We start from the raw sequence: 27504 nt of genomic DNA, 5'->3' as shown, positions 1-27504 counted from the left end.
GCTGATGCAAAATATTAACTGCGTTTTCAAGCAGAGATATCACTGCCACTGAAATCCAATAAAGCCATAAAGGTTGGAGGAAGAAGCAGAGGCGACTTATTCACATCTGCCAGCGCAGAAGCTAAATTCACTCAAGAAATTCCTGATCCGTGTCCATTTTTTTCCCCCCCTTGTCCTTACAGAGGGCTTCCATACCTGTCAGCATAGAGTGATTTCTCCAATTTTTCATTAGGTGGTGCTCAGTTTTGGAGCAGAGTGTAAGCAGCACCACCAAGCTGCAATATTGCTCCTTGCTGGGGAAAAATAAATAAATCAAAAATCTGAGACACAAAAATAGAAACTTCACACATTGTATGTATATTTCTTTTTTGGCAGAACTAGATGAAATCCTCATTATTCTTGTTGGAAAACAAAAAGTAGACCACTGTTTTCTATTTAAGAAAATGAATGTATTACCTTATCAAATATGAACAGAGCTAACCATTGCAACGCAGATAAAGAGAAAAAAAAAATTAATTGTAATTTTTATAAAGCCCGCTTCTCTATGTACTCAGACACAAAAATCCTTTTTGAAACCTGCTATGGTTATGCATTCCATGTAGATTTTTAATGAATGAGTTGGGCGCCTTCAGATCAATTAGCCAACTGCTGGCTGCAATGTTAAGCTTGGATACTGCTGTTACTACCAGCAGATACAGATAATCGAAGTTTAGTTCTGGTGTCATTAAAACTGCATCTCTCCCCACTTAAGCACAAAAAAAAAAAAGCCGAACGCGGCATCTTGATGAGCAGCTTGCCATCATCTACTAGTCAGCACCCCGAGTGTGCAGAGGGGAATCTAAAGTGATACTGCAGGGAAACAAAAGGATGGCCTCAATTAAAAAATAAAGAAATAAAATACAAACGAACAAAGAATAAGAAAAATAAAGAAATAAAGCCAATCCCCAGCAGCTGTGTTCAAGCTGGGTTCACAAACAGAAATGAAATATTGTGGTTTTAGAAAGATTAATGTGCAACAGTGAGGTACATTACACTAGCCAGCTGCTGGCACGAGATTTGTATTTATGATACCGGTGTTAGAGAGAGGGACTGAATTTCTAAAAGTGATTGGGGAATTTCTATACTGTGAAAAAATAAAACAATAAAATTAAATATGAAAACCAAATCAGTTGTACTCACATCACTAACATCATACAAAAGGTCTAATAAATTAATCCTGAAAATATATCTTGCATGCTTTTGGAATGACTGTTCTCCAACATCTTTCACTGAAAAAATTAAAATTAAAATTAAAATTAAAAGTCTCTTTCTCCGTACTTAAAATCCAAATAAATTGTAGAGAAACTGTTTTAATAGGTCGGAGAAGACAAATACTAAGTTATTTAGGCAAAGAAGGCTTGGAGGAGTCGAGGTGAAGCATTTAAGTCTAAGAACTTCCAAGAAAGGAGGTGGTAGCATGATGAGGGCATGTTTCAATGCCAAAGGCTTATACAATGAGGATAGAGGAATATCTTCCATTTCACTTTATATCAGCAGGTAGATTGTTGAATCTTAGACATGAGATGATGTTCCAATAAGATACAGGCGCTAAACATCAAAGCTGGTTTCAGAAGAATGAAGTATGGCAGCATTAAGAGCTTTGGAAAATTCTGAGTTATTATACATCACTTATATCATCCCTCTGTGGATTATAGAAAATTCACAATGCAGTCAAACCTCAGCACCAAATTCTACATTTTGTAAATCACTAAAGTTATTTGTGGTATTACCATTCTACTCAGAGTAGATGTGTGTCTGCTTCTCATTTTGAATATCATATTCCTTTTCAAATAAACTTGTCCATCTACTTTGCCCATTTCAGGCTTAATCTGAGTTGACGCATTTCAGTTTTACCCTTTTAACATCCATTAGTGGGCGATTTGTGCCCGTTTTCTTGTCGCACTGTGGTTCTTCTGGCACTGTTAGCTTCCAAACCTCATAAATGAAATTACTTTACTTTGCATGCATTTATGTGAACTGCAAGAACATTGTGTGCTTCTTGTTTTGTAGATCCTCAGTCACTGTCACAAGTGCCTTCAACAACAAAATAACTATTCATTTTTGATTGCGTCAGATTTGCACAAAGGAGTGGTGACTTTATTGTTAATAAAGACAGTGAGAAAGCTGAAACTGTGTGGTTAATATTTAGTGGAAAATAAGATAATTGAAATATCCAAACTTTTCCACTATTGTCACGTCATTATGTGGCTGTCAGGAGCTTGATACACACAAGAATTTGTTCTCTGCAGATTTTTCCTGACAAATAAAATGAAAACATGCAAAAGTGTCATTTTGCATGAATCACGTGCTGCAAGTGAAGCACCAAGACAGCTTGCCAGTACTTCATGGAGTGTGCTAAAGATTAAGAGTGGCAATTTTTTTTGGATATACACTAATGTGCTTTGAAGAAAAATCTCTAAGAAGACAGGCTAAACACTAACTATTGCATAATGAGATACACAGTCATTGTGGAAACCAAAAAGCTTTCTACAACCTTCCATCTCCATATTAAAGTAAAGCATACAAGCATGTTTTTATCCTTCAATACAAGTCTTTTAAAACAATTAAAATTTCTCAGTCTCAAAAAAAAAAAAAAGAACTTCAACTTTCATGCTTTTATTTTTGTAACAACCAATTTCAGAGTCAACAAGACAGAGGGGGAAAAAAAACAAAAGAAGCACCAGGTTTACTGATCGGATTCTGCACGCATTCTTAAATGGAGCCAGGAAACGGACTCAATGTGAAGGAGGTGGATAAAAACCTGCAAGGGCGCCTCTTTAAAAGATGGCCACATAAAAAAAAAAATAAAAATAAAAACCATTTAACCTTGAAGAAAATGGAGTTCATCTCTTACCAAAGGCACAAAATCATGCACAACTGCTCTTCATTTTCATTTTGATTGAGGGCACGTTACTCCAGATTGGCCTTCTAATATTCACGGCTCCAGCTGAATCGGTGTAATTGGTCGATGCAGTCTCACTGTAATATTTTGCTTTGGTTAGCAGCTGTAGAAAAACAGAAGAATCACACGTGCGACTTTGAAAGAACCGAGAGACGATGGGAACGGCTCTGTCCCTTTTGCTGCCGGAGCTGTGGACGGCAGCACGGGCGCTCCTCTGCTCCTGACTGCTGCTGCTACGGTTTTCCTACAGGATAATAATTTCCTGTTTCCTTTGAGGACTAGCCTGCTGATTCCAATTTTCATCAATTTAAAATTTTTATACACGAGAGACAAAAAAAAACATATGCAGCATAAATGGGATCCAACAGAAAATGAAGGAAAGAGTATACATCTGAGAATTAACCTAATCTTTGATTTTTATTCGATGCAAAAAAAAAAAAAAAAAAGAACAATGATGCAAAGTGCATTATGTTGGTTGTTGCATTTATAGGCCACAAATAGTAGGAGTTCTTGGGAACTGATCACAACCTAATCTAGAAATTAAAAAACTACTATGTCTCATATGTGCATCTTTTTTACTAAACAAAAAAAGGGGTGTCCACTAGTTACCAGATTAATATCCAGCTGGACTCCCGTTTGCTTCTGATATTAAAGCCATCACTAATGATCAAGCACAACCTCAGTGGCAGCGAAACAATACATCACCTTTCTTAACTTCAAACAGAGAGCTGCAAGAAACAAAGCACTCATGGTGGACCCCAAATCCTGATCAGGCTCACAAGGGATGCACCGGAAGCCAACGAGTGCTCGTCCAACAACCCACAGGACCCAAATGATCCAGTGCCAACATCCCTCGCCGCACGCCGTAGGGCTCCCTGGCAGGTTGGAGTCGTTCTGGCAGCGGACGGTGAGACCAATGAGCAAATTTGGTCTCCCCAAATTTTCTCAGATTACACAGAAGTCTTCTCTTCCTAAATCATTCTTCATGGGCAACAATAAAGAAATAATAAGCAGCCTTCAGCTGCAATATTGCAACTTGCTGACCATAACAAGATTCGTTTTGTGTGTGTGTGTGTGTGTGTTTGTCCGGCCCTTACTAATAGGATAAATGCCTCGGGGTAATTTCTAAATGAATTCCTCAGGCCAAAGTGGTTCCCCAAGCCAACCCAAAGCACATTTGATAGAGAAGGATTATCCTTGATTGAGTTTATTTCAGAGAAGCTGGTGACAAACTGAAAACACCATGATGCTTCCACAGAGGCAATTCTTGCCCAAACAATAACAGCTCTGCAGCTGAACGTACACCACAGAGGGTGTTAAGAGCAATTTTCTTTTCTTTTTTTTATTAGCATGCCAACACAGTGACACCTCTATATTACCGCCTTGTGATTATCCACCTACAGCCAGTGGTTCCTCTAAATATCTTTATTCATACTACATGCATGAGGTGAGAAGACCCCCACTAAATGACTGCAGCTCTGAGGCAAACGTATTGTCTTACCTCACCGAGAGCGGAGCTTCCCCGTCTGCTCTGAGAGGACTAGGACTAAAGCCCTAAATCCCCCGCCATGATTTGAGATAGCCTGCTAGGTTTTTAAATGTCATCAGTGGGGAAGTGTGTCCTCCTCCTGCCCCACATGCCCAGCTTATTAATACAACACTGAGGTGCATTTATTTAGGAAAAGAAACATGTCAGTCAGGCTGCTCGCCATCTATTTATATACAGTAAGCCACGCTCAAGGATCCAGCAGCAGCAGTGAAGACTGACAAGTGAGATGTTGGATATGCAAGTTCACCATAAATCTTGCTAAATACAGACCGCGCATAAACTCTGCTAATAATGTGACATGAACCCGCTTCTTCAGGAGGCTTTAGCTGTCTGGAAATAAAACAAACTTCATGGAGAAGTCTGCAGGAGGACCACTAAGGAGATGGCTGCAAAGTTTTGCTTTAACACCAGGGAAGAAAGAAAAACAACGCCCCTACAGTCTCATGTTTACAGTTGCACTACAGTACCTTGCTTTAACACATGGGACTTATGGGGAGTAATGCTTTCCTGTCAGAAGGATGATGCACTCCAAGTTTCTAGATTTGCAGAAGACTAGGGGGTTTAAAAATACAGTTACTACAGTGTGTGGATTGGCGTTAAAGTGTTTGGGAAAAGATTAGACTACAAAAACAGAAATAGTTTAACAAGGCAACATAATGATAATGTGCACACCATTAAAAGCATCACTACATTAACTGTAACAGTTTTTGTCCCGAATTAAACTAATACTGTTTTCTGGCTTCATACCCTAACCATTCTACCTGCACAACAGCCCTTGAGACCTGAAGTTTGAATTTTTATTTTATTATATATATACTTATATATATGTTTTTTGTTTTTTTGCCAATTACAGGAGCGCTTGCGCACAAAGCGGGCGCCCGCACACACCATTTGTCAGGCTATGGTCCAGAGCTAAAGGCTGGCAGTGAAACTGATGATCCTCCTCCTTCATTCATTCGTGGTAGGACAAGTGTCCGCGTCGGAACTCCTCGCCAGCACAAAGCATGTCAAAACCCGGCGCACACGGAGCCAGCGCGCTGACATGAAGGAGCGCTTACCTCTGCTTCCGCTCGCCGCTCCTGTCCCTCCTCCTCCGGGCGTTTGTCCTTGTTTCGCTACGGCTACGGCGATGGTTATGCGTGAGCGCTGTCTTTATCCCGCAAAGACCGCAGTTGCATTTTACAGCCAGTGGAGCAACACTGTGCGGTGGTCGTGCGCTGCTCTTCGAGTAGACCCCCTCGGTGCTCGGCCCAGGCTTGTCGCTTAAGTGTGGACAGAGGACGGGACTGGGTAGACGCGTCTCTGTGCGTTCGTTGCGCGGCAGCGGCAGATCTGCGCTGTGAGCGACTCGCTCGGACGGACTGGCAGGCTCACCGTGTGGCCACTTTACTCCCGATGCTGCTCCTCCCCTTTCACTCCGCTCCGCTGACACAAGCCCTCCAGCGCCACCACCCCGTGGCTCTGCGTAACTGCATGCACCTGACGACCTGCAGCAGTACGCCATCATCTCCAGAGGTTCGCTGGATCATTAGCAGCCGCCACGGGGTCTCCTTTAAATCCACAGTTAGTTGAATCTATTCAATTCCTATGACACACACAAAAACAGAAGATAACCTGAAGGACTATTCCAAGTTGATGGCTGTCTTCCAAAATTTGTCCTTACTCACCATTTTTGTTTTTAATTCCTGATCCTGCAGGACACAATGGAAGGGATGTCAAATATTAAATAGTTGCATGACTCATTAAATTAAGCAGAAGTTTTAAATGTGATACTCATGAGGATTTCGCTCTAACAGTGTTAAATAAGCTGTTTTGGTAATGAATCCTAAGATACTTGGATTAGAATTTCAAAAACAGGCGTTGGCTCATTGACTATTATTCTTAATTATGAACAGTGCCCAGCAGGGGGGAAAAAAAGGCAAATAGGATTACATTCTGCATTATGAATAAATATAAACTTAGGTTAAAGTTTAGAACTGTTATAAAACTTGTGGTTGAGAAAATTTGTGTTGAAGCAATGTTTGCTTGAACTACAACTCTAAGAGTGAATAATATGAAAAAGGTCATAATGCTACTTTGTTAGGTTAGGATACATTTTAAAAGTTTTAAGTTGAGCAATATTACTTGAGCAGTAATTCACAAACTACAGTATTTAACGTCTTTCTTTAAACAGACATCAGACCAAGATGCCTTCGTGAAAAATACAATTAAGGTTTTTACTAGTCATGATTCTCTTGCCAAGGAGGACTCAGCAGAGGGCGTCTGTTGTGATAGAGGGGATCCTTTGCACCCATTGATCTGGTTTGTCCAGACTAATGACTGCAGCATCGACACCGCATCCTTAGGACCGAGGTGGGAACGAGTCATTATTTTTCATCACAAGTCCTTCTCAGTCTTTCCACGCGAGTCGTAATGTCCAAATCCTGACGCGAGTCCAAAGTCAACACATGCACATTTAGAGTCCTAAACACTTAAGTGAGTCATTTTGTTTATTTGGCGGAGCAAGTAGTGAAGGGAACGCTAAAAGAATTTGTGCTGATGCTGGATTTCCCAGCAGCAAAAAAAAAAAAAAAAAAAAAACACCGTCCAAATCCAAAGGACTTTTATGTTCCTGTATTTTATCGTCTTCAACTCAATGTCTTTCAAACAAAGTACATTTGTTGTAAAACTGCTACTTTAAAGTGACAGTGCAGCTCACCGTATTACCAGAGTACAAAGAAATGGACTTTTATGCTGCTGTATTCTACCGTCTCCAACTCATACAATGTCTTTGAAATTCAGGGCAGTCGGTAGAAACTGAGATAACGTTAGTGTTGTTTGCATTTGTTATAAATACTTTCAAGTCAAGTAAAAATGAAGAGAGGAGACAGTAATGGTAAAGACCGAGCTGAATCCCAAGTGTATTGTGATTCTGTCAATACTCAAACACTTCTGCCTTAGGTGATTTATCAATCTGAGTGTTAGTGTATATAAAAGAAAGATTATTCTTAAGACATTCTGGATATATGCTATTAGTTTATTGCACAAATGTTTTATATTTCTATTAAACATTGACTTGCTCAAGGCGGTACTGCAGTCATCCAGCCACCCTCCATGTTTTTGAGTTTGAAACTTTTTTTAAAGTTGACAGAAAATTTTAATATATAATTTGATAATCATGCATATTTGGAAGACTGGAAGATTAATACCTAAAAACCAACTATAAAGTCTTTAAAAAAAAGGCAATCATGAAAAAAACAAATAAAAAAAACAACTAATAACTTAAAAATACTAAGCATGGTTGGGGTACAAGTAAAGCTTGGTGGCCCGCCAGGCTTATAATACACTGAAGGAAACCCTGACACAATTAAACATTACATTATTCAGTTCAAATTATCCAACACAATCTTGACATTGTGATAGAATTCAACACATGCTGTAAAATACTTTTTTAATAGTTTGCGTGAATTTGAACATTTACTTCAGCCTTCTTGAGTTAAGCTTAAATAATCCGTAAGCAAAGATCTACTGATATAAAATGCCTGTACTGCTGCACCAGCATCACTGGTTAAACTAACTGGCTGATCAGAGCAGTCTCTCTGTCCTACCTGGTGGTTAAATGCTGGTAATTACATTCACTTTGCATCCTGGTTGTAAATCAGTGCCTGATTAGAGGGGCTAGAACGAAAAATCAACAGGTATCTCTCTGGTGTGGCACAAGTAGCCTGAAATCAATGTCCCTTGTTTTTTTTCTTTCTTTCTTCTGACCACAGAGAGCAAAAGCCAGAGGGATAGATGATGAATGATACGCTGAAGTTGTTGTGAAGGACGCAGAGATATGTCGCGACAACAAGACAGGTGCAAGCAATTCATTAATTATGCATCAATTCAATTAAACCGATAGCTCTTTAACATTCGAATAGCTCGGCGCTATCTCGGCTGCTAAATGTGCAATTAACTCGGACAAGAACGTTTCAGTCCACAGAAACTCCTTCGAATACTGACAACAACCTTTAAGAAGAAGAAGAAGAAGAAGCGACTTTGCTTGAAACAACACTCACCTGGCTGCTTTTGGCGCCATTCCCTGCAGCCTCTTCCGCCTTGTAGCTTCATCTCACACTACAAACCAACCCAGCTGTGCTTGATTGGCTATTGTCTCAGAGCTGAGGGGTTGGGGGGGCGCGTCTAACTTCTTTCATTCACAACTTTATCGGCCACTTGTTAAAACAAAACCGCATAATCTGGACTTCCAATCAGCTTCAAGTGAAAACACCTGCACAATACATATTGTTTTGTTGCCATAAATGTAACAAAAGCACAAAGGATGACTGAAGAATCTGACTTATAGCTTTAATGATCTTAGCTGACAAGAGTTTCATCCAGTGTGGCCTTCTGCTGTTGTAGCCCATCTGTTTCAAAATTCAACGAGTTGTGCATTCAGACTGTACATGCTGTACTGCACACCTTTGTGTTTACCACTACTGCGTCTCAAACCAACCTGCCAACTGTCCTCTGACCTCCGACATAATAAACAAGGCGTTTCATCTTCAAAACTGCCACTAGGACTGTGACCCATTCTGCAGAAAAAAATGCCTGCAATCCTCAGACCAGTCTGTTTAGCACCAACATTCTTAAAGAGCAGGTTTGAAGTTCCTTAAGTGTCTTTCTGATTCTGATTCTCAGTTTGAGCTTTTACAGGACATCTATACCACATCTAGATGCATAAATGCATTGAGTTGTACGTAAGTGATTGATCTACAATTGTGTCCGCAAACCTTTCAACCGGTGTACCTAATAAAGTGGCTCATTGGTGTTTTACCTCTAAATAAGAAACATCATGAAAAATATATATATATTTACCTAAGCTACCAATGCACAAAAGTTTATTTTTCTGTTATTTTGAGCTTTTTTTCCCCACCCCCTTCAGATATTTTGACTTTTGGCAGTGAGCAAAAGCCCTGGTGGAAATAACAATGACTCAGTTTATCCCAGTAAGCTGCTGCAGAGAGCCAGGAAACACAAAAGGTGGATCTGCCCAAAGGGAAAGTGATCGTCATTAATATAGCTGTGCTTCATCCCCGGAGAGGTATCAAAACTCTGCTGTGGGGAAAAAGCTCCCCGAAGTTCTACGGCAACCATTAACCTTCAGGGAGCCATAAGGGAAGGTTCTTTAAAGGTTCCCCAAAGGACTGTAGTTTCAGGAAATAGTCTGCAGAGGCTTCCTAAACTGACAGAGTAACGTTCACTTAGGCTATTTTTTCCCTCCAATCTTTGCTTATTTTGCCACGATCGTCCATCTGGATTAAAGTCTGGCAAATATTTCCACATTCCTTGTAACATTTTTACTATGTCAAAGCAAGCTTTGCAGCGCTCAGTTGCATTCAGCTTCCCTACAAAGTTTTGCTCAACATAGTGAAAACAATCCTAAAACGTCAGATGGGACTTAACACTTCAAGCACCTTTTTTGGTGTTCAACAATGAAAGCAGGCAGAGCAATAAATTCCCTCCTTTCAGTTCAGTTCAGTTCAGTTCAGTTTTCCGAGAGAAAATTGGTTTTCGCCAAGCATCACAAGAACAAAAAGTAGAAAAAAAAACATCCAGAAAAAGACACTGCATCCACTCTTTTAGAACAACATGACTACGGATGTTAAGAGAAATAACTGATGTTATAAATCAAAAATTTAGAGGACAAGTGAACAATGAAGATAGCATCCCGACTGGTCAGAGAGAATGTTGGTTTCAAAACAGAATCTCAACTCGGATTTAGCTTGAGCTATTTTGCAAAGAAGAAAGGGTGAGTGTGAGCCAGTTAGAGACACAGAACTGCACAAAACTGTTCTACCAAGTATTGACTCAGGCTGAATGCAAATGCATGCCACGCTTTTCAAACGTAATAAAATCACATGGATGCCAACATATCAGTGCGACATCCTGAAATGAGGAAATGTTCAAAGAGTGTGGATACTGTGCAGGGCTTTGCATGTGTTAAACATATTCCATGTAAAGCAGCAAAGTGATACTAAAAGAAAACAACAACAACAACAACAACAACACTTACAGTAGTATCTTACTCGCTGGCACAAACCTTGAGTGCATGCGCTCTCGAATGCTGGGATAAAATACTCGAGTGGCTCTCGAGTCCCCAGACATCCAGCATTGCATCAAAATGTCACACTTGGCAGGATAGACGGCGGGCCTTATCGAGGGTCAAATTCCATTCTGCAGTCATTTCAGGAGTCTTTCAGCTGTGGCTTTCAGCGAGAGGCAGGGAGCAGGATGATGTGCGATGGCGTGTGCTAATTTGTTGCAGAGCCGACGGAGGCAAATCCGAGCCTGCAGGTAATTGGCTGAATTAGAAAATGTGGGGCTTTTCTTTTGCATTTTTACAACTGAAGCGGCGTATCGGAGATCTTTGTTTTCATGAAGTGAGCCTCCCGAAGGAACACCGGCGTCGTGTTCGAAGATGGAGGGGAGCTCTTCTGGGGCCATTTGAAGCCGATGGGTTCGCGTTTTAGTCGCGTGACTCTAATCGGGAAGAAGGAAAGCCGGGGAAGATGTCCAGCTCTGAAAAATGGAATATGAGATTTGTAAGAGGCAGGAAACAGCACAATATCCCTTTGTTGTCTGACGTTAAGTAACGCTGCAGGGTATTTGTATTTGTGGGGACAGGAGAAAGATAGGCTCTGTGGTTTTTTTTTTTTGTTTGTTTGTTTGTTAGTTTTGCCAGCATTGGGATGAACTATTTTATGCTCAAACAGCAAAGTGATACTAAACAACATGCCAACAACAACAACAACAAATGTTGCCAGTAATTGTGACATAAATTCTAATTAAACTAGAGGGTCTCTGGGAAATAAATAAGATGCATACTTGAATAAAATAAATAAATAAAAATAAGGTCTTCATGAAATTTTGTGTGGGAGTGCAAAAAAATAAAAAATTAAAAATGTTTTGTTATTTTTGCAGGTTCCTCAGCATCTATTTAACTAGTGAGAGGAGCAGGATGATGTGCGATGGCGTGTGCTAATTTGTTGCTACGTGACAAAGTCTGCAACATGTAAACAGCGGTAATTGGGCTCTGGGGGCAGTGGACTAAAAAACAAATGGCTTCCATGAGTTTCACTTTATTTTGCAGATTGTACCTTTTTTTCTGCATAATTCAGTAGGAGGAAATGGAAACAGAATGGGGGGGGGATGACTCGTCCTGTTTCCTTTAATGGAGTAGTTCTGTGTCTATAGTCTGGCATACTCTAAGCATAGCGTTGCATCCTTAGTGCTTCGTTTATTCGCTTAACACTTCTCTCTGTGCGCGCGAGACATTAAAATATACATGCGAAATCAGACCAAGTAAAACTGTGTACATCATTTGCATTTTCAACGTGCAAAAAAAAAAAAAAAGCTATTTGTATTTGTGGGGAAATGCAAAAAGCGAATCTCAGGTCAGGTTTATTAAAGGAACTAAAGTCAAGCCTTGAGAGATATTCTTAATCATGTTGTGTTGCATATAAGCACAGTTTGAAGTGGCCATGAAATTTATGCTGCTGGGAAAATGTTGCCAGTAATTGTGACATAATAATATATATATATATATATATATATATATATATATATATATATATATATATATATATATATATATATATATATATATATATATATATATATATATATATATATATATATATATATATATAAAATGTTTTCTCATTTTGCAGGGTGGTGATTCATCTATTTAACTAGGGTCCTCTACCAGAGGCCTGGGAGCATTGAGGTTATTCAGTATCTTGGCTGTGCCTAGGACTGCACATTTCTGGACTGAGATGTCTGATGTTGTTCCTGGGATCTGTTGTAGACCATAATTCAGTTCCAGTTTGGGGATGACTGCCGGAGTAGTTCTGTGTCTATAGTCTGGCATACCACAGGCATCCACTGTGGTCTTCACCTTCCAGGCCCTCATTAAAAGTTCATGCTTAAATCAGGCCCTAAGTATTTCTCTAGTTTCATGCCCTTTTTCCTGATGTTGCAGTCAACTGGTGTGAACATCCACCAAAAGCGGCTTTCCTCAGGTTGTTTATCCACCACGACTCATGTCTGGTTATTCTCAATCATTTAGTAGTATATATATATATATATATATATATATATATATATATATATATATATATATATATATATATATATATATATATATATATATATATATATAAAAACAAATGTAGGTGAGAAAAATATGGTTGTTCTCCTCTGAGGTGGGCTATCTTGCAAAATTGGTTTCTAAGATTCATATATTTTATTTATAATCCATAAGCTAAAATTTTTTAGCTCTGAATGCCCACTGATTATATCAGGAGATATAATCAATAAAAATGCACATCCCTTTAATTTCTGCTTCTTTAGATGTAGATTGTGGGACCAGAGTGAGTTTTTTGGAGAGTGTAGCTACTTAAAACATTTTAAACTGAAAATAGTCAAAGCCATGGGAGAGAACACTATGTTAGCAGGTATAAATAGTCTATAGTTTATATTAACCGTCTATAATTTCACAGGAGAGAGTACATTTGGTGGGGGTTTTTTGTTCTGCCGAACAATGTCTGTCTTCAAAAAAAATCTAACTATTGCTTTAGGAAATGAAAATGCTAGGGTGAAAACAAAACAACAACAAAAAAATCACAAAATTGTAGAGCTTTTGTCATATTTTACACATATTTATATCTTCTACATTGTAGTTGGTCATTGAGTACAATGATAATAATTTCCATTTCAATTTTTACATTTCTGTTTGAATACATTCAACGCTAACTCTAAAAAAATTTTGTAATTCAAATAAAACCTTCATAATAAGGCAGTTTATACAGCTTTAATGTAGAAAACGTAAATAAATCAGCCTTCACAGTGGAACAAGATCACTTTTATGCTTACAATTTATTTATTTATTTATTTTTGCAGTTTCCATGACTCACATCTGTCCAGTAAGATCAAATAATATCAAATGAATGTTTAAATTTTTGTAGTAAAGAGTCAATTTAAAAAAAATAAAATAAAATAGGCTACCATTTCAGCAGCTGAGTAGAAGCCACAGGGCAGGAGCCTCATACTGGCAGCATTGTTGTGAGTAGAATTACAGAAAAGGGGAGAGTCGACACATTTATCCTATCACGAGGAAACAAGGAGACAGCGAGTCTGTGTTTATCCATTAGGAAATCCATATCTGGCTGGAAATGAAACAGCCGGGCCTCTGTCTCAGTCAGAACATCGTCTTCTGCAAAGACGTGGTCAGCAAAGAAGTCGCTAAAACATTAATAAGGAGCTTTGACTCAATGATTAGCCGCGCGTTAAGTACGTGGATCACTGCAAACATCCTCAACGAGACACCGTCAGGAACATTTTGTGTTACATCGAGACGGGCAACATTTACATTCAGGATGATTCTCACCTTTGAAGCGTTCCAAAAATGCAAATACGGCTCCGGGAGGACCTTTGGGTTTTGGTTCTTGGCCTGTGTTAATTCGTAATGACATCACCTTCGGAAGCTATCAAAGTGCTTCTTGCCTCGTCTCTGTTGAACACGGATTTACGGATGTCGAACATTTCTCAAGGTGCTGTGCTCTGTGCTTCCTACATGGCTAAATTCCTGTCCTTCTCGCAGAGATATCGAAGAAACTCCCAACACGGTCGAAGCCGAGTTACACAAGGTTCCTGCTATAGCAGCATTTTATTTATTTATTTATTTATTGGTTGTATTATTGCAGTTTGAGATGTAAGTTGAGAAATTGTACTGTCAAATCCGTCCTCTGCCATGGATTTCTGGAACCCAAAACAATTATCAGGACTATTTCTGGAGAGATGACCACAAAACTCACACTCTCACTGCCGCAGGTGGCGAAGCGCTCTTTTCCAATTACCAAGTCTAATTACATCACAGCTCCACAGAGTTGTGGGCCATCTATTGTGTCTCTGTGTCTGTGTGAGATTGGAGGTGTTTTTTATGCGTTTGTGTGCATGTGTGTGCGCACGCGCATACAACTGTTCATCTCCTAGTGTGAATTTTAAAATGCAGCTAAATGATCAGTGGGATTAAGGGACAAGGCGAAATTTCTTACTTGGCTTCATAATTGGAATGAAAATTAGTCACAGACTACACAGTCTAGATATTATTTAAGAGGTACCAGCTAATGTGTTGTTTGCAACTTGGTGGTCAGGGGTGCAGATCTGTCATCTCGGCTGCGGTCTCTGCTCAGGGAAATACGTACAGATGTCAGTGTGGACGTGAGTTCACGTTTTAGTGGTGGATTTGAAGGCTCCTTTGTACAGGGAGGCTAATAAGAAAGCCTTTGGCTTAAGTAAAATAAAAAAAAAAAAAGAAGAATCGGGTGCACAAGATTTCGTTGTTTTTTGTTTTTTTTTGTCTAATTCACACAACATTGAAGTTGTGTAATGTGCTGATGCAGCCATCAGAGAGCTTCTGACATAGCTGTGGTTGGATATTTTATCCTTCTTCTCCTCAGAAGTGGTGAAGTTTATTCAATTTAAGACATTTTCTATGTTTTTGAGGTTGGGAATATCCCAGAGGCCATTTTTTAATCCATTCCAAAAATAGTTTTGGTGCAAAGGGATAATTGTTTCGTTGGAAAAGAATCGTCAGGCCCAAAAACTGTCTGTCACCCTCAGATGAAGGGAAGTTGAATAAGATGTTGAAGCAAGACTTAAGTGTGGCATTAACTTGAAGCTGTTGAAACGCAAGTGACCGCGTCCAAGTTCAAGAGGCTAAAAAATTAACAAAATTATTCAGCTGTCATTTTTGTTTGGAAGAGGCTTTCATGGCCCGTTAAGACAAAATTGTGTTTATTTTCCCCACCAATGACAAGAAGCATGTAAAATTGGAGCCCTCCAAGCTTAAAAAAACAGAACAACTATCGATTGTGGCGTTGGCAGCATCATGACGACGGTCCGTTCTGTTTCCATGTGGAGGGAGGAATGTTGAGATTTCGCCCCAAGTTCATCAGCTTCAGATCAAATCAACATCTGGAGAGATGGAATTGGATTTTCCGGCAGAACCATGAACTCAAAACACATCAGAACGGAATAAAGCTGCAAGGACCCTGAACTGAACGATAATGAAAAGGCAACATGTTTGAAAGCGACACCATTTCTGATAATAAGTCACATATCCAGTTAGACTTTTGCAAACAGCTCAGCTTGTTGGGAAAGTTTTCTTTTTTTTCTGCAGCTTGCTAAATGATATTTAACACAGGTATTATTTAGGAATATACTAGATTCCATGTTTATTTAGTTGCATTTATTTGACAGTAACTTGACAAGAAGATGGTGGATGAAGAACAGGAAGACATGCAGAAAATGGCCCAAGACTTGCAGTTGAACTCTGGAGAGTCTTTGAGAATACAAAGTGAACCACGTTGCACCCAAACTTGTATTGATGCATTTGACAATCCAAAGTAAATTTGAATTTCTGCACCAAATTCCAGTTTTTAAGACGGCAGTCTTATCTTCTACATTCATTCCGAAAGACTTCTGGTGAAAAATATATTGGACCTCTTCTAACTGCTAGGTTTTGGTCACTTCATATTTAAGTCACCGTAAGAACACGTTTTCTCAATAAAATCAAAGAAACATCAACTACAGCAAGTCCAGAAAAAAAAAGCCTCCTTGTAAGATAACACCTGGGCTTTTATCAGGTTAAGGCAACAAATTCTTCACCGTCACTTTTAGGAAGCAAAGATGATGAAAACAGCAACTGGATTATGGATCCTTTTGCACATTGTGCCAAGGATCGACAAACTGATTCCTGAAAGCTCCTACAAAAAAAAAGTGAAATGTCTGATGGGACCGAAGGCAGGACAAGAAGTAGAAAGACAGCACTTTATTTTTTTTCTTCAGGCAGCTGTATTCTCAGCTCTTAATGCAAGAGCCATCTGTACAAATACCACCTTCCAGAGGGAGGAAGGGATCCTTTCATGCATCCTTCGCAAAGTTTAGCGTCAGAAGTTTGCAAATGAGCATGCAAATGAGCTAGGAAGCGTTCTCTTTACAAATAAAATGAAGCCCACGATGCTCCAAAGAACATGTTAAGAAGCAACGGAACTGGGAATTTCTCACTGGCGGGAAAACGCAAGAATGGATCCGACTAAATAACGGCGATCTCTGGAGCCTGAAAGCACGACTTCTGCTTCAGCACACATACCAAAATCCCCAGTGGGCTCCATTAAGAGACGCACAGAGTAGAATCCACCGTCACACGTGAAAGTTTTACTACTTCTGGAACTTCGCCCACATTTTCTTGCATGGCCACAAAAAACTTGAAAGCGGGAACTTTTAATGGGACTTTATTTGAAAGCGCAACAAAATTGTGCGCAATTACGAAGCGGAGAAAGAAATGATTGCTGGTTTCCATCTGAAAGGAGTGGCATTTGTCTTTAATAAGCCCCTGTTACTGTAATGCCCCTAAAGAAAGGTTTGTTGGAGCACCGACCAGCAGTCAGCACTACAGGATTTTACGCTGCTCCAGCTTGAATTGAAAAAAAAAAAAAACAAAGAAAAAGAAACTTCCTCAACTTTACGAGACACTCCACACAGGCATGGCTATATATTTTCTTTTCTCCTAAAATGAGTAGTCCACATTGTTTTCTCCTCTCTCCAGCTTCGTTCTCACCTCTGTTATGGCTGCAGAGAGAGAAAGAGAGAAGGAAAAAAACCATAAGCACAAAAACAACCTGTTTCACCCAATTATCTCTCCCACTGGGCACAGTCGGCCAATCTGGCTCAGTCAAGACACTGAATCATTGAGCCAGATGATTTTAAACCTTTTGGGGGCTACAAGTCAGCACGCCAGCACCGAAACCGCTCCATGACTCGCAGCTGATAGTTAGCAGTGCGAGTTGCTCCACTAAGGACTGGCAGAGACAGAAATAGCACGTCATTTTTCTTGCGGTTTCTTATTTCGGAGTAGAATAGAGTTCATGGCAGGCGGGTTTTTTGTATGTTTTTTTTTTTTTTTTTTAAAGTACCATCTTCTATTTGCTGTTGACTTTTCCTGGCCGCATCAACCAAAATGTGTCAGGCCCAAATGAAAGCATCCTCTGCCATTTTATTGCCATTTACGAGAAAAACGACAAATGAAGCGAAGGAACGTATTTTTGCAGAGAATTCCTTGATCTCCCGTCGGCCTCAGCTTGACCCCGTCTGTTTTGGGGTTTGAAGCCATCAGCGGCTGATCAAGGAGTCGTGTCACTCTGAATTGTTGTAATTAAAGAACAATACAGCAAAAAAAGAAAAAAAAAAAGCTATTTAAGTTGGGTAGTTTCTGTGGGAGGAGAGGATAATTGGGTATTGACGAAAGAATCTGGGAAGCAAAGACAACACGCTTTACGGCTCTCCAATTTAACCTGTCAGCTCAAGCCTCTGATTATGCTGCTTACTGACCATATAATTGGTGAAACCGTTAATAAAAAAAAATAAAATAAAATAAAAAAATCTTTTTTTTTTTTGGAGGGCAATTTCTCATTTTGACAACAGCATAAAAATATTCAGAGCACTTAACTCAAATTGTGCTTTTCTTACCTCCTTCCGCAGCTACTCGTGAAAACCTGACTGACATGTGACCTCTTGTACTTAATGTTCATTTAATCACTGGGCTGATCCCGCTTTTTTTCTCTCTCTCTCTCCCTCACTCCCCTTCACTATGGAAGGCTCTCACGCTTCCGTGGGTATTAACTGATACTGACTGACAGTCAAGAGTTAATTACCATAATGAAACCGTCATGACTTCCACTGCAGAGGCTTTTAAGGAGAAGTAATAAGTGCATCTTTCATTGGTATTAAACTTGGGAGAAAATAATCCTACAAAGCATAAAAGAGAAGAGATTTTTTTAATTCAAGTGAAAACTGTTCTTTTTTTTCTTTAAAGTATTTAGCATCAGCTCTCCATTAAGTGCTTCCAATCATTCTTACTAGCGTTGAAACACACTTGAATCTGTCACTTGCAGTTGTTTTGAGCATGGGGAAGAGGCAAACGCAGGCCAGGATGCAGGCACAGGTGAATAAAGAACAATGCTAAATGCTATTTTTTAAGAAAACAAAGGGGGTGGGAGGTGGGTCGCACGGGGCCGGGAATCCATTGTGAACACGGGGACTCAACACGAAAACACAAAAGAATAAGGAGTGCCTGACGAGGAGCAATTGAAAACCAGAGACCCTGCGGTGAGATGAAAAAAAGAACGGTGGACAAAACAGAGAGGAAGAGTACGACAATATGGTAACCACACAAACCATGTAAACACACTCGAATCTGATGAGGATTTTATCAATCGTTGAACTTTGTTTAGGATTCCCTATTGAAAGCATGAAATAAAAGCATCGAAGATCAAATTTTAAGTCTTGAGTGACACAAATGTTTATGTTTCTTTCTTTAAACTTTTTATTTTGTTTTTTAATTTACAGACCTAAAATGGGTGGCATGGATTTGAATTTAGCTCCCCTAAGTCAAAATATTATAAAAGCAAACGCCTTTCGCTTCGGTTTCCGCTGCAGTCCTGTCGGTGTGTGTCTCTAGAAGAGCCGAACATCCAGATTTTAAGATTTTAGCATTAAGATAGTAAAGCTTACTGAGATCTGAAGGCAAAAATCTGCAGACATCCATTTTTATGCTTTACGACAGACAATACATTCTATTTAGCTCCAAGGATCGACAAGTTTGCACTGTGCCAAAAATATTGTCCTTCCTGATGTTTAAATCATTGAGTTTTGGGCTCATCTGTCCAGAAGCCATTATTCTAGAAGTCCCTGTCTTCGCCCTTGTTCTCATGTGGCAAACAGTAGTCTGACTTTCGTGTTTTACATCTCCCATGAAAGGAAACTTGTGCAGACGCTCTCGAGTTACAGAGATGCAGAAGGAGCCTGGTGGAAGTCCAGTCAGGGCATTTTAATGGTTTACGGAGACTTAGCATCTCGTGTTCTTGCTTTCAACGGTGAACTTTGTTTTGGATGGCAGACCTGATAAAAGTTTTTTTTTTCTTTTTTTTAACTCTCCTCTGCCTGTTTTCCACAAAGTGGAATGATTGATGTTAAATTCTTTTGATATCTCTTTAAATGCTTTACCAGTCTGTTCAGCAGATGCAGTCTGCTCCCTGAAGGCCACAGACAGCTCTTTCAATCTCAACACTTAAACTAAACGTTTTAATTATGCACGCCAAGTGAAATATCCATTAGCCACTGAACATGAAACTAAATGTGGGGGGACGGGGAGTATTTTCAATTTTAACTTTTTAAAATGTTTTGAAAGGTCTGCCCCTTGGATTTAATCGTTTGGTTATACATCTTGAATGCAGTGTTTCAGCTTTGTACCCCCGAGTATTTACATTGTTCCCTCATTTTTCTGCATCACTGTAGATTCTTTGGTGGCTGCATGTTTAGAGTTGTCTTTCTCGAAGGTCCCACTTTCAAATCTTTTGCATTCTCTCACAGTTTTCCACCAGGATTCCACTGTTGCTGCTAGCTCCAGAACATCCGCACAACAGCAGCTGCTCTGTACCGCTGAAGAAAAGCATTCCCTCAACATGATGCTGCCGCCGTCACCTGGCCAACGTGTCTTTTTCCACACATTGCTTCCCATCAGCCGAACCACAATATTGGACTAAATTATTAATTTCACAACACCCTCCTGTCCCCCGCTAAACAACGGGAAGAAAAGAATGTAACTGAACGGTGGTGAAATAATCACTCATTGTTGTCCCTTAGGAGCCCCAGGAAAAAGCCGTCCTTTTCCCAGCACTTAGTCCTGCACTACAGGAAGCTACAATTCCAGCGCCCTCTAGTGTGGAAAGCAATCATCCTTAATCTCTCTCAAAACTTCAACTTTTTTGGCTGCTTGATTTCAATTCAGTTCAATTCAATTCAATTCTACTGCACTGACACAGCACCAATTCACAATAAACATTGTCTCAAGGCACTTTACAAGAGACAAAAAAAACTCAATTGATCCTAGTTATCAAAGTAGGAAACCCTGCAGATTGACTGGCTGTAGTGACTCTTACACAGCAGAAAATGTCTTGCATCGTGTCATTAACCATGCAGGCTACTACAGAGGAAGCATGATTATTTCTCTGACATATAGTACATGTAAATACTTTACTACGTCAATTGCTAAAGAAAAAAGAATGTTAATTCTACAAATGATTACTGGTCAGATGGAAAAATATCATTGTGGTACAAGAGCGCGTTGGCGTGTCACACACGACTCGTGCGTCCACCTGACTGGCCTTTCTGTGTCCCTGTCGCTCTGAGGGCTTTGGAACCCCGAGCCAGTAGAAGCCTCATGGCTGGATGAAGGACAACAGAGGCCATCTGTCGTCTGTGTGCTTTCTTTGGTGCCCTGCCACAGAAAACTCCACCGCCAGAACGCCCAGGGGTACCGTACCATGTGCGGTACGGCTTCGCCCAGGGGACCGGCTCACTAAATCACCTTTACAGCAGACTGGCTCCACTGGGGCATGCCTGGATTCCGCCAAAGCACGGGACACAATGGCGGCGGTGTTTTAAATTGGGGCCTTGTCGAGGCAGGACTGTTGCACAACCATGCTATTAACCTTAATTGGAGCAGCTTGGTGGAACAGAGACAAAACTTTCAGTGCTCTGAGACAGAGAAGCTTCTAGGCCGAGTTATATAAGATCGAAACTGATCTCGGGCTGAGTTAATTGAATTGCAGAATACTTATCTTCCTGCTGAGGAGGAGTAGCTGAGGAGTGAATGCTGTACAGTGAAACCCCTCTCTCCCTCTCTGGTTCTGTGCTCTGGCAGGATCCTAAATTTATTATGTACACAGCAACGTGACACGAATGACACTTCCTCCATATTTCCCTGTTATCACAAGAAGAACATTTTATTAAATCCTATGTTGGTGGTGTAGGAAGGAAACCAATACAGGATGCATTTTCTCTTGTCACTATCACAAACATTAATGTGCTTTTTGAGGGATGTTATGTGACAAACCAACACACAGAAATGCATCATTGTGAAATAGAAGGAAAACAATCCACTGCTTTGAAAAGTGAGATAAAAGAGAAGCGAGTGTGTTACATTCAAACTTTGTGTGATGAAAAACCAACAGTGCGCATCACCATTAACCCATAATGGTCATTGGGAAACATGGTGGTGGCAGTACTATGCTGTGTTCACAAGAGACTTGGATTTTGGTCAATTATTACAGCATCGATGTACAATGGCTATGGAAGCATGCTCCTGGAATTGCACCAAAACATGTGTTGTTGTTTGTTTTGTCATAATGTATTCAAATCCAGACCCATGAGCAGCAGGCGAGGGACGTAGTCGAGTTGTGAATATTTAATGTAAAAACCAAGTATCAAACATGCAAAAAAAAAAAAAAGCAAGTCCAGGAGAACAAAAGATCCAAATAAAGCCAAACAGGAGACACAAAGAAATCCTAGGGAAACCAGGGAGAAGTGACGAGACAATCCGGGAGAGTAGTGACTGACAATGCAGTGCTTAAATACTGGGAGGTTTATTTTAGGAACTATAGACCTGGGCTAAAGAGCTAACTGATTAAAGGAACACAAAAAATAAAATAAAAAACACAAAAAAACTAAGGAACACCAAATATGACAAAAACCCAAAATCAAACTAAAAAAACCCACCCAGATCTTAATATTTATTTTAGCAAAAACTGACTCAGACAGCCTGACCGGTCTGCTTTGTTCACATTTTTATTTGTGTTCACATTTTTATTTGTGGGAAATGTTTAAAAATAAAAAATTTTAAAAATCACGATTTCCATTTACTTCTCTACTTTGTGTTGGTCTATCACATAAAATCCCATTTAAAAACATTGAAGTTTCAGCTAGTCGTGGCACAAAATGTCTACATGTATCTCTTTTGCACAGCGCTGGATTGTGTTTCTTTCATGTTATATGGTCCAATTTTGTCTTGAGGCTAAATAAATGATAATAATAACAACAATAATAAAAGCAGAGGCTTTTATTGGAGTGTCTACAAATATGAAGAAAATCAAAACAGGTAATAGCTTTAAAAGTGCTGTTACGCATTCCACATTTCCCCTTTGAGACTCTTTAGTTTATCCGTCTGCAGCAGCAAACAGAAAGGATTATTAATATCGCTCATTCATCAGAGAAAACAGCCCACAGTACTTCCTCCCTACATCTGTTATCTCATACTGTTATGAAGCTCTGCTGAGATTGGATCGTGAAAGAAGATTACTGTAGCAGCAGGTGTTTTTTTTTTTTTTTTTTTTTTTTTTTCTTCCCCTGGGTCAGCAGGACACTGCACATGCCTCACAAGCAGTCATATTTAACGCAAGTTATTGGCTAATAAAGTCCAGGCAACAAAAAAAATACAAGAATGTGTTTTAAAACTCTCCCTTTTCTGTTTTCTGATGATGGAGTTTCTCCTTTTGAGGTGGAAAACTGAGGATATCGGGACATCAGGATATCGGGAAAACATGCAGAAAACACCGAACACCGGTAGGGTTTGGTTGGAATTCAAGAACCGATAGGCCCTCCTCCCGTTTGACAAAGCGGCTACAGCATTTCCTTCTGTGCCACAATAATGTACAAACACCTCAAATATTTAACCCCAAACAGACGCGGAAATGCGGGATGTTGTAAGAGTGCTTTCTGGGCCCTGCGATTGGTTTGTGAGCGTCAACATTTTTGACAGATTGTGGAAGAGCGTGGCAGTGAATGAATAGTGTAAACAAGAGATGAATCATCTCTGTCACAGGCAATACAAGCGAGCGGCGGAGGAAACGGGGCTCTTCGCAGAGCAGCTCTTGGCCTTCAGAGAGCCTTTAAATCTCCATCTCTGCAACCTGTAATGATGTTTGCAGGTAGGACTCTCCGGATTTACGGAGCCTCAGACATTGTGTTAACCCCCCCCCAAAAAAAATAAAATAAAATAAAACAGGAGCAGGATTATGCTTTAAGGGTATGGTACTGCCAAGACTGCGTCCTCAACAGATTTTTAATTAGTCACAGTCCTAATTACATACTGTGCTGCTTTAATGAATCCACAGACACTGACAGCTAAAGCAATTTAAAAACATATTGTCCACGTTCAACACTCTGTCAGTTGGCGGGAAATTTCTAACCATTCCCCCCCTCCATCAGATGAAGGCGCTCAACTCGCAGTTTTATTGTTTCCATCCGTGAGGAGCCTCCTTCACACTTTTGGAGTCGTGCATCGGCATCCTCGTGAATCTGGTTTAAAGGCTGCTGCCGGTCCTCTGAGGGCTCGTCTGCTCGGTTGTTTTTCAAACGTGGCGTTGCTTTCGCAAATGTAGTTCTGGTGCCAGATTTCCTGTTATCTCACTGCTACTTAGTATGAAATGTTTTCCACAACCACATTCGTCTTGAAACTGAAAGCCTCTGCCTGGTTGCGCTGAAACAATCCTCCGGGGTAATCCGAACCCAAATCTTTGGGTCTCATATTCCTTAAAAAAAATAAAATAAAAAAAAGGGGAAAAAAATGTTTTGCTTTGACTGCTGGCCTAGAAAAAGAATGAGTTTTAAACAATCTCCTGTTTTAACATCTGAACGGGTTTAACCTTCATACTCACAAGCAGAACTTACAGTTTGCAAAGTTATTCATGTATCTTGACCTTTTTTTAACGTTTTGTCACGCTGAAACCTCTTATGTGAGTGTATATTATTAGGATTTTATGTGATAGAGCAAATAGATAAAAGGCTTTCACTTTCTATTTTTTTTTAAATCCCCACCAGCTTTGGAAATCTAGAAAGTGATCATTTTGGGGGCTATTTTTCAGGTGTCACTAGAGATGTGGTGGCAACACAAGTCTGAACTTTGACTGTCATTCTAATACATCACATGCTGTGTTATAAACAATCCCACTTAGGGTAGCAAGATGATGACTGTTTACAGTCATCATCTTGCTGGAAGGTGAACCTCCTTTTTCTATCGCAAACATTTCGTAGCATCTAACTTTTGTAGTGTCCTGCCCTTCATTTAGCTCCATTTTTTTATTTTTTATTTTTTATGTTTTTACCAGTTCTGCCTGCTGAAATAAATTCATTTTAAAAATTCTGAGTTCTGAATGATTGGAGTAATAAATGAACACATCCTAGTCAAATAATACTTGCGTGTCATGGTTTATCTAAATAATTGGCTTCTTATATTCATATCTTATTGCTATTCATCTTTGCACTGACGGATATTAGACCATAGTGGACTTATTCTTTTCCAAAACGTGATTTGCTTTATTATTAACATCTAATAATCTGTTTTTCTTTCACCCTGAACAGTCGACCGAGGTAAATTCAGTGCTTTTATGGTACCACTAGAGGTCAGACTAGTATATCTAATATCTCACATCTGTGTAGGAACTTGGCAGTCAGCTACACCCTGATTGGATAGCTTTTTAGACAGAAACACTGTTCTGTTTCGATATTGACATAACGCACAATGCACATCACAGTAATCTGTGAGCTAGCAAAAAATACCGCAGAGGATTTGTGTGAAAATCACAACAATGACAGTGCAAAAAACATAGCAAGGCTTTGTTTTGGTTATGATTGATTATTTTATGTAGAAAAAAAATAAAAAATCAGGATTGAGAGTTAACTCTAAGCATTATTGCCTTGAACAAACACCTTCGAACAATTTTTATGGCGTCATTATGCTGTAGGAAGGCTTCTCTTTCGAGAGGACAGAGAATCTGATCAAATTTCACAAACTAGATGTACATAATTCAAAACCTGAGGCTGTAACTACAGTCAAATATGGTTATAAGATGTCTTGATTCAGGGGCAGTAACATAGTAAGATAAACTCTTTCAGAAGTCTAATTGTAAAATATATATATTTTAATTAGGGGCTGCACAGTGGCGCAGTTGGTAGAGCTGTTGCCTTGCAGCAAGAAGGTCCTGGGTTCGATTCCCGGCCGGGGATCTTTCTGCATGGAGTTTGTATGTTCTCCCTGTGCATGGTGGGTTCTCTCCGGGTTCTCCGGCTTCCTCCCACAGTCCAAAAACATGACTGTCAGGTTAATTGGTTTCTCTAAATTCTCCCTAGGTGTGAGTGTGTTGTTTGTCTTGTATGTCTTTGTGTTGCGACAGACTGGCGACCTGTCCAGGGTGAACCCGCCTCTCGCCCGGGACGCAGCTGGAGAGGAACCAGCAACCCTCCCGACCCCATTAGGGAAGAAGGGTGTTCAGATAATGGATGGATGGATGGATATTTTTTAATTATTCTTCCCATCCTGTGCAAAAATTCAATTGATTCCTTTTCAAGGCTACAATTAAACTTTAAAAACACGAGGAAAGGTAAATGTCTTTCTCGGGGAAAGATTAAATAACAAAGAGATTTGTAATGCTGCTGCTTTGTGACGCAGAAGGCTGCAGGGGTCTGTCATGACAGAGCCACTGGAAAACCATCAGATTGAAGAGCCTTTGCCTGCTATACGTGTGCAATCGCTTAGAAGAAGTGGAGCCGACAGAGTGGCCCCTCACTCATCTGGGATTCTGTCAAGTTCTCCCAACAAGTGATTGGAATCTCATTAAGAATCAAGAGATGCTTTTGTTAGGGTAGACTGCCAAGCTGCACTTGAATTTAAATATCTGATAAGACCAGGTTGTCAACTGATCAGTGGAAAATATGGAATGTTCTCTTAAGATTGGATATTTTTCGGGTTTGCCCATCAGAAAGACAAGGCTCCTAATGTCAGAATTGTGAGCTGACAATTCAAGAGTCACTGAAAAGCCGTGAGTTTACCATTTGACAAACAGAGCTGCAGTAAAATAAATCAGCACCTGTGGAACCACTTGTGCTCGCTGTAGTGTAAAAACTTGATTTGTTAGAATGTCCCTTTAGTGGTGAAGGCACAGGAGAGGAAACCACTGTCATCTATGGACAGCTAGCTAGCACAGCTAATAACTAGCACCACAAAATTAATCCCACTAGTTTTCTGTTTTGCTAATACATGCACAGCTCTGGTGTAACAAATATAACCACTATAAAACAAACTGAACACACCATTTGTAAACATTATGGCAGATGAGAAACTTTTGAAAGAGTAAAGCATTTGGGTTCTGTTGTGGTCGGCAAGACAACAAAACATACTGAACTGAAGACAAAATATTGCCTTATATGATATTAGAGGCACGTTTAAGCTTGTTTTGGGGATGTTAAATTTAAACTAGGTAAAGTTTCACAAAAAATAAAAAAAAATTAATAAAATAAGCAAATAGAAAAAAAATGTCTGAAATATTTTTTAGGAGATAGACCCCGTTACCCATGTGTCCCAAAATCCCATTTGAAATCCGCTGCCATGGCGGTTAATTCTCCCAGATTGCCAGGAAAACAAATCATCTTGGTATTACTGTACACTGGCCAGGAGAGAAGCTTTTCAGACATGACGGTGGACTTGTAATGCTACACTCTAACCAATGAATGGAGCTCTTGTATTACTTTGTGAACCATGGGTAAATCTTCATTTTAAGATCTGAGAGCGAGCTATGAAGAGGGATTGTGGGACATGAGGGTATTATTGGTAAGTAATCAAGTGTAGTCCATTGTGAGTGTGTGAGGGAGCGGGGGCAGGACTTTATGGAGCATTTTCTGGGCTGTATGGGTGGACTGAATCTTTTCTTGTTTTCTTAGTACTTAAAGCTGAGTACTAAGCAGTTTTGTTGGTGCTCTGTTGGTGGAGACCGTCCATGCTATCTTTCTAATTAGGGTCCGGCTCTAAATCTTGCCATAGGGGAGCAAAAAATGGCCAACTTTGAAAAATCCTGGGGGGCTAACCCAAATTTGGGAGGATTTAGCATGGGAAATTTTAGCGCATTTAACATGGGGAAATTTGGGATCATCAAGGAATCCTCTGAAATGTCATGCACTCCATGGGGAAATTTGGGGGGGATTTAACATGAGGAAATATGTTAAATCCTCTCAAATTTTCCCATGTAAAGTCCACCCATATTTCTCACATTAGGTCCTCCTGGATGTCGCTGTATTCAGTCCTTCCATATTTACCATA

At 39.8% G+C, this 27504-nt stretch overlaps 1 protein-coding gene across 3 annotated transcripts in view; it reads right to left on the bottom strand.

The window, feature by feature from the left end:
- The window catches only part of LOC122825231 (kelch-like protein 29), a 274118-nt gene extending 265416 nt beyond the window's left edge, over positions 1 to 8702 (bottom strand). The window contains exons 1-3 of one of the 3 annotated variants that reach the window (XM_044106467.1): positions 8531 to 8702; positions 6158 to 6181; positions 5549 to 6075 (exon numbers count right to left, since the gene is read on the bottom strand). The gene's annotated coding sequence lies outside the window, so the exon portion shown is untranslated. Of the gene's footprint in view, positions 1 to 5548; positions 6078 to 6157; positions 6182 to 8530 lie in introns of those variants that run through there. The other 2 variants (XM_044106470.1, XM_044106469.1) reach the window with 2 other exon arrangements.
- Positions 8703 to 27504: the final 18802 nt, after the last annotated feature.

This window comes from Gambusia affinis, linkage group LG22 (assembly GCF_019740435.1).
Source record: "Gambusia affinis linkage group LG22, SWU_Gaff_1.0, whole genome shotgun sequence".
Classification (NCBI taxonomy): Eukaryota; Metazoa; Chordata; class Actinopteri; order Cyprinodontiformes; family Poeciliidae; genus Gambusia; species Gambusia affinis.
This window is presented reverse-complemented; position numbering and strand designations above follow the sequence as displayed.